Raw genomic sequence first — 8,590 nt, 5'->3', positions numbered from 1 at the left:
GTTTGGACAGATGTTTCGAGGTGGCTGTAGCTCAGGTGGTAGAGCAGGTCAGCTACTAACCAGAAGCTTGGCGGTTTGGTCCCAAGCTCCTCCAGGCTGCATGCCAAATATCCTTGAGCAAGATACTAACCCCAAGTTGCTCACCGATGCATTCATCGGAGTGTGAATGTGTATGAATGTTAGACAGTAAGCACTAAACCCGGTGACACCAGTGTCAGGCAGCCTCGCCTCTGTCAGTGCGCCCCAGGGTGGCTGTGGCTACAATGTAGCTGCCATCACCAGTGTGTGAATGGGTGGATGACTGGATATGTAAAGTGCTTTGGGGTCCTTAGGGACCAGTAAAGTGCTATATAAATACAGGCTATTTAAACAGTTTCGAAAAAGTGATTAGGTGAATGAATTGTTGTATAAAGGCAGCTTTGAGTGCTCAGAGTAGAAAAACGCTATATCAGAACCAGTCTATTTACCATGTGGCCTTTTGGACTCTTCCAAACTAAGTATTCCTTTTTCAAACTGCTGCCTAAAAGCTAAATATTGTCATTATGGATTCCCTTTTTTCTTAGGATGACACAATACATGCAAGACGAGCATGCATCCTGAAGTCCTTGTGTGTCTACCTGAATGAAGACCATGAGAAACTTGTGAAGGAATATACGGTCAGTTACATTCACAAGTTGTTCTGTGTTATGTAATTTGCTCCAGGAGTTATGGGTAATTTCGATATATGAAATGGTAAAATGTGACACCACGTGTGAATAAAAGATATTGCAATTGGTCCTTGTTTTGTTGAATTCCTTTTTTTTTCATATCTAGACTCAAACAAATGTATTATTATATTTTACGTCACAGAACACTGAGGCCAACACTGAAGCCATGGAACAAACTGTGATGGGAGTGTATGTCATACATCAGGAGGGTGCGGAGCCTGGAGATGACCCAGAGAACATCGGTGTCCTGATTGAAGGCATGGAGGTTCTCACTGGTTTGAGGAGCATTGCAATTGAAGAACTACACCAGTCATCCATCCTCACTTGCACATAACATATTGCACTTGTGCACTTGTGATGAGATGCAGCTCCTCATCTCGCCTTTATCTTATGTCCTCCAGATTGATCTATGTTATGTGTCGCTAATGTAAATGTATGTCAGGTTTTTGTTTATGCTTCACTTTTTATTTTGTGCTTTTATTGACAGGGATTAAGATCAGGAATTCTTCTTTTGTTTTCAATTGATGAGCAGTTTTCAAGATCAATCCGTTTTAGATTTCAGCTAGAAAAATGACTGAACCTGTTGGTGACTTGTCAAAAAGCTCCTTGGTGTAATTAACATGAGACTGGAAGTGGGGTGTGAGGTTAACAAAGCCTGGTTACTGACAGTTACACAACAACATGTGTTTCAAAGCTTTACAATATTAGAGAGGGACAGTGGGAGGGCAAGGCAACCATGTGCTGTGACCGGTTATAAATGAAAGGATAAAGAAGACGGAGAAGATGAGCATAGGGAGAGCACAAACAACAAGCCATAAAAAGAAAAAGTCTATGAGTGAATCACAACTGTGACTGAACTTCAGAAAAGTATTATAGAGATGGGCAGGGGCTTTAAAAGGCTACAAAAGTGTTTCTAAAGTCCTGGGTGTTCATTTGTCGACCATTACACAAATGGAGGAAATTCAGGACTCCTGCTACTCTCCCCAGGAGTGGGCGTTCTGCAAAGATCACACCAAGAGCATAACTTGCAATCCTGATAGAGGTGAAAAAGAAATTTTTGCAACTTGCTAAAAATCTTTGCTCGTGTGTCATTTATAAAAACATTATAGCAGGTCTGAAGTTTGCAAAGAACAACTTAGATGTTCTTTAGCACTTCTGTGACAATGTTGTGTGGACAGATAAGGCAAAACTGAGCTATATGGCAAACAGACAGAACCTTATATTTAATGGAACAAGGACATTGCTCATCAACACCAAAACCTCATCTCAACTGGCACAAGTTGGGCGATTAAGTTGTGGTAAGTGGTAAAGCTGATTGGTTGTTGGAAGTTTTACTTAGTAGTTACGCTGCTGCTGTTCAAAAGTTCAAAAAGACTTTAAACTTACAGTTTATAGACCAAATGTCTACAAAGCAGAGATTTGCCTTTCCAGAGCTGATTTCACTAAGCAGTGTATAAGACTTTTCTCTTTCATTAAAAACACAACTTTCTCACCCTCTTGATTTGAACTATGGACATGTTGTCCCTGTTTAGTTTTCGCATATTTGTTTCCTGTTTTATTATCAGAGAATTCAATTCAGTTTTATTTATACAGCACCAAATCACAACAACAGTCACCTCAAGGTGCTTTATATTGTAAGGTAGACCCTACAATAATACATACAGAGAAAACCCAACAATCATATGACCCCCTATGAGCAAGCACTTTGGCGACAGTGGGAAGGAAAAACTCCCTTTTAACAGGAAGAAACCTCCAGCAGAACTAGGCTCAGGGAGGGGCCATCTGCTGCGATCAAGATAAAAGACTGTGGAAGAGAGACAGAGGTTAATAATCCAGCCTGGAAGTAATAAATGCATGAACTAGTTTTTCAGCATCACTCTGAGACAGGATATTTCTAATTTTAGAGATGTTGCGCAAATGGAAGAAAGCAGTCTTACATATTAAACACACATATTAAACATATGTGTTTAATATGTGCGTTGAAGGACATGTCCTGGTCAAAAATGACTCCAAGGTTCCTCACAGTGTTACTGGAGGCCAAGGTAATGCCATCCAGAGTAAGAATCTGGTTAGATACCATATTTCTAAGATTTTCAGGGCCGAGTACAATAACCTCAGTTTGATCTGAATTAAGAAGCAGAAAGTTAGCGGCCATCCAGGTCTTTATGTCTTTAAGACATCCCTGCAGTTTAACTCATTGGTGTGTGTTATCTGGCTTCATGGACAGATAGAGCTGGGTGGGAAACCCACAGATAATTGGAACTATGGCACGAAACCGCTTCCAAGACATCATGCAACACCTACGCTTTAGCGTGATGTCTTGGAAGCGGTTTCGTGCCATAGTTCCAATTATCTGTGGGTTTCCCAGGTTTGCTGACCAGCAGTCATTTAGAGATGGAACCCTGTTAACCCCCCGCAAGATGACAATTGCAATAAATGCCATTAGTTCAGGGAGGTCCATGAACCAATGAACATGCTCCGTGCACCACTCAGCAGGCCATTTGTAAATATGTGTACAAATGGTTGGTTTTTTGTACTGTTTTTATCAATAAATCTCAGCAACAAAGGACATACACCCATGTGTGTTGATTTCTCCCTAAGATGGCAAACTGAAACACTCCAAGTTGGTGACTTTTGGAGATTTATTTCCCTGGATGATTGAGAATGCATCAAGATGAAACACAAAAGGAAGTTCACAGCTTTTAGAAGCTCCCCCACCCCCTCAATCACACACCCCCAATCCCCTCCCTCCAGAATTCCCAGTTAACAACCTAATATACATATGAATGACTAGCCAATTTAGCTTCCACTTGGCTGAAGCTAAAGCTTAGCTAAAAGCCTACCAGCCATTTGGCTGTTCTCCGGGTTTTAAAGGTAGAAAAGTGAAATGGCTGCTCTCCGGGAGTTTAAGTTTAGGGGACGGTTGGCAACTTAGCAGCATGGAGACCTCCCAATCCTCGCTAGCGCTACGCATTATGGGGATACCAGAGAATGCAGAGGGTCCACGGCCAATGCAATCCATCACCAAACTACTTTTTGATGTGCTTGGGGTGAGCAACTTCGAGAGGCCGCCATCGGTGGATAGAGCCCACAGGAGTTTAGCTCCTAAACCAGCAGATGGCAACAACAGATCACGTACATTCATTGTCAGACTCCACCACTTCCAAACCAGAGAGCTGATCCTACGCCTCGCCAAACAGAAGGGCCCGCTCCTATTCAACGGATCGAGATTCCACATATTTCCTGACTACAGCCCAGAAGTCAACAAACGACGCGCAGCCTTCTCCGAGTCCAAAAGAAAAGCTCCACACTGCAAAGGTCAAGTTCGGTCTCTTCTACCCAGCCACTCTGCAATTCACACACAACAGGAAACGCGTGAGGTTTAATGACTCTGCAGAGGCGTTGACCCACATTAATAATAATATCACTGTTGATAACGAACGCCCCGCTTCACACGCTGCAGAGATTGGTGACTGAGGTAATGGTAACGATCGGGTTAATTACATTGAAAATGACTTCAGAGAAGGTGTCATCACTAGATATGGCTATTCTGTTGTCACGGCAGAATTTTGAAGTTTTTGGGGGGAGATAGCCTTCTTTTTTTTTTTCTTTTTTTTTTTGCTGGAAAACCTGGCTATTTTATTTGTAACCTACAGCACTTTTAAACAGAAGCTGACTTGAAATGCTTTAGAGACAGGCATGTTTACAGTCCAGGGCTAAAAAAAAACCCAGTTTCAAAACACGTGGAAAGCTGAAAGGTCTGTTTTGTTGTGTTAACTTATTATTGTGAAAATTAGAACCATTAAAATTTGTTCAAAATTTGCTAAATTAAAAGTTGATATCAGTATTGGTATCAGGATTACTGGCCCTGTGTTTGCTTGGAATCAGATCGATACCAAAGTTTGCATTATTGCACGACACTGCTTTGCTTGTCCTGCTTTGCCTTAATATGTTTATGTTATGTCTTATGAATGTGTTTTTTTTTTGTTTTTTTTTTTGTTTTTTTGCCTGTCCCGTTTGGCTCTTTTGCCATCAGAATTATTGACTAAAGGCGAAGAAAGATGCCCAACGGATTTACTTTACCAAATTGACCATCCCAGCCTTGCCGTAATGGTCCATTTGATTCACCTTTTATTGTTTATTTTATTTTCACTTAATGAATACAGGACAGACTTGACTGGAGGAAAGAAGGGGAGAAAGAAAGAGGGAAAGAGAAACAGCTGAGAAGAGGGACGGGGGAGAAGGGCAAAAAACAAAAACCAACAGAATGAGCAGAAAAAAAAGAAGAAAAAAAATGCATATATCAATCACCTGGGTCACCTGCTGAGAAAGAAAAAAGAAAACAAGCAGAAGAGAACAAGAGTAATAGAATAAACAACATCACAATGATATATGGGAATATGACAGTAAATACTAAATGTTAAACATTATTGTGCAGCACATAAGATCAACAGAACACAGTGTGCTTTGAGGTAGGAGCCAAAAAGGGTGTAGTTTGTGGGTGTGATCACCCGTGTGTACACCTGTGAGCATGGACGCGCTTGTTTTTTTAAAAGGTTCCTTCATGTAACGATCTGCTAGAGGGTGTGGGGGGGCCACAGCCCCGTCCTCCAGGGCATGAAGCAGGTATGGAGGAGATCAAAACTCCAGACATCCAGAGGCCCCCAGAATACAAGAGACCAAGGAAGACCAACAGAGGGGCAGCCGCGCCACTGTCCCAGAAAGAGCTGAGGAGAGTCCCAGATGAGGGCTCACTCAGCAGCCGCGGAGCAGAAGCCAGGGGGGGTTGCAGTGACGCGCCCGTGAGCTCCGCAGCCAGCTGTGCCTGAGTGACCGAGCCCCAGGCCGAGAGGCCGGGGGCACCCCACCTCCGAAGTGGCCCGAGCGAGCCCCAGGCTCCAGGCCCCGATAAGCGGCCGCCAAGGAGTGAGCCGGTGTGTACCCGGACGCCCATCCCCGGACACAAAGAACCACCAACGCACTGATGTCTGAGGGAGTCCGCCACTGGCAGGGGAAGTGGTGGTGGGGGGAGATAGCCTTCTTAAGGGTTTATGTGTTATATGTTGTTGTGGGGATAGGTTAATTGGTTAATCCAAATTGTCACTAGGTGTGAATGTGAGTGTGAATGGTTGTCTGTACCTGTGTGTTAGCCCTGCGACAGACTGGCGACCTGTCCAGGGTGTACCCCGCCTCTTGCCCTATGACAGCTCGGATAGGCTCCAGCACCCCCCGCGACCCTGAAAAGGATAAGCGGAAGCGAATGGATGGATGTTGTTTTGGTTTGGTATTTGTTCTGTATTCACTGTGTGCACCTACTCTGCTTTTTTATCATTTAAATCGGGCAAACGTCTATGTTTTTGAATTGCATAGTTCTGACACAGAGTAAATTGGATCTTGTCCCAGATAATTATGACGTAAAAATTATAAGTTGGAATGGAAAGGTTCTTGATGCCGAAAAGGCGTTCGATCAGATTGAGTGGGATTATCTTTTTCACACACTTTGTAGGTTTGGTTTTGGTCCCAACTTTATTCATTGTATCAAGCTCATTTACACTAATCCGACTGCTTCAGTCTATACCAATGGTATCTCATCAGAGCCCTTTCCTCTTCACAGAGGGACCAAGCAGGGGGATCCAGTGAGTCCATTGCTTTTTCTTTTAGCTATAGAGCCACTTGCAATAGCTCCTAGAAACAATAATAGTATACAAGGTATCTCACGTGGTGGCATAACTCACACTGTCTCACTGTATGCGGACGATTTGTTGTTATATGTATCAAATCCAATCACATCTACCCCTGAAATCCTCAGAGTCTTACAGGAATTTGGAAGCATATCTGAATACCGTCCAAAGACATGCAGCTTGTGGGGATAGGTTAATTGGATAATCCAAATTGTCACTAGGTGTGAATGAATTTCCCCACGGGGATCAATAAAGTATACATTATTATTATTAACAATGACTGGCTGGGTAGAGTTCAAGACACTCCTTAATACAATTCAAAGTGTTACACAGGTTACATTTCTCAAAAGCTAAACTAGCAAAAATATTTCCAAACATAGACCCATCGTGTAATAGAAGTAAACAGACTCCTGCTACTTCCCTTCATATGTTTTGGTCCTGTCTGAAAATTGCTCCTTTCTGGTCATCATTTATTGAAGTCATCTCTAAAGCCCATGCCTATAACATCTCGCCTTCCCCCTTGGTGGCAATTTTTGGTTGTTTCTCTGGTATAGTGACTTCTGTTTCCCCCGTCTTTATGATTTGTGGGGATTGTTGTTTTGTGGCTATCTGTAAAATAATACAAATGTTCTGTATGATAATTGGAAAACTACAAATAAAGTGTTTAAAAAAAAGTTCTGCATTATTTTTTTTCCTTACCTCAGGTTCCATAATTCAATAGACAAAAAAATATGCAACTCATTAACAGACAGACTGATAGCACAAGCACAGGTTGTGTCATGGTTCTTAAGATCTGGAGAGGTTGTGGTGTATATTTTTGTCTTCGCCCCTCCCACCAGGGTGGAAATGGACCTTGATTCCCCACCTCTGAACCTGCCCTCAGCACACACCTGTGGCTCATTTACACTGATGGTGGCAGACTACTTAAGTGGTAAGAGAGGCTGCTTCCTTGCTGGATTGTTATACTACCTAGCATCAGTGTAGCCTAGCCTTTTGAGTATTCCTTGTAATTTCCTAGAGCTTCCTCCTAATGTTGTTTTCTCTCTGTGCACAGGCCTTCTAGATTCCCTGCCGTCTGGATTCCTGTGGATGTGTGTGAGTGAGCATGAGCATTCTGGATTGGACGGTCTGAGTGAGTTGTGGATTGAGTTGAAGAGGAGTGTGTGTGCACCTGCCTTGGACCTTCCCTCCCCTTCGGAACCCCCTTTACCCCCTGGAGCCCCGTGTTATCTGCCTCACTGTATATATGTATATATCCTCACTTGGTGCCACATTGTAAATAAATCCCTCACCTTTTCACTAAACATCAGAGTCCTGCGAGTGAGTCCTCTGTCTAATAATCTGTGACAGGTTGTTACTGATAATAACAACAAACAAAAAGTGTTTTATACATGCCTTAATCGCAGTATGGCAATACAGACAAAGGGGAAACAGCAACAACCTTAACCCTCTGATTATCTTTAGTTTAAGATAAGCAGTTAGGGATGAACATTGTGTGCTGGCTTTGGTGATGAAAGTGAGAAATAATTGAACAACATCAGGCAGAAGATTTATCTGAACTCTTTTGTTCTGAGGGATGGCATTGTTTCAATTCACTTCTTTGAAATCAGGAATGCTTTAAAGCTCAACATGACTTCTTGAAAAGAAGAAATAACGAAGAATTGCGAGAAGTTTTGATGCAGTATTGGTGGACTTCTAGTTGAAGGTTTCAGGGGTCAATCGGGGGTCAATTACAACATTAATTGAAACAAGATGCTTTATTGACAAGTAAAGGCCCTGCAATCATACAAAGAAAAGAGGGAAAAGCACAACAATCACCTGAGTAACCTGAGTTACCTAAGTAACTGTAAGAAGATGATGGATTAATCAAGTTCTTCCCCTTGTCCAATTCAGGGTTGTGGGGTGCACAACACCACCATCCTGCACTGCTTTTATCATTGATTGACCTCTAACAATCCACAGATAGTGGTAGCACCAAGCTGCCTGTGTGCATATTGAAAAATCTGAAGTATGGAAAGAAAAACAATGTTAAAGCAAGCATGATGTCATTGACAGTTCTTTGATCAACAACTTCACACATACCGACTGTCCTATTAAAAAAATGCACCATTATAATTTGTGCATGAAGTAAAATAACTCATTTATGTTTAATAAGTAGCCACAGTCATAAAGAATGACGTTTCCATACCTGGGTAACAATGA

The sequence above is a fragment of the Aulonocara sp. 'chitande type north' Nkhata Bay genome, linkage group LG17 (assembly GCF_057382095.1).
Source record: "Aulonocara sp. 'chitande type north' Nkhata Bay isolate Kocher_YH1m ecotype deep benthic linkage group LG17, A_spYH_male_GT1.1, whole genome shotgun sequence".
Lineage (NCBI taxonomy): Eukaryota > Metazoa > Chordata > Actinopteri > Cichliformes > Cichlidae > Aulonocara > Aulonocara sp. 'chitande type north' Nkhata Bay.
Note: the sequence above shows the minus strand (reverse complement) of the source record.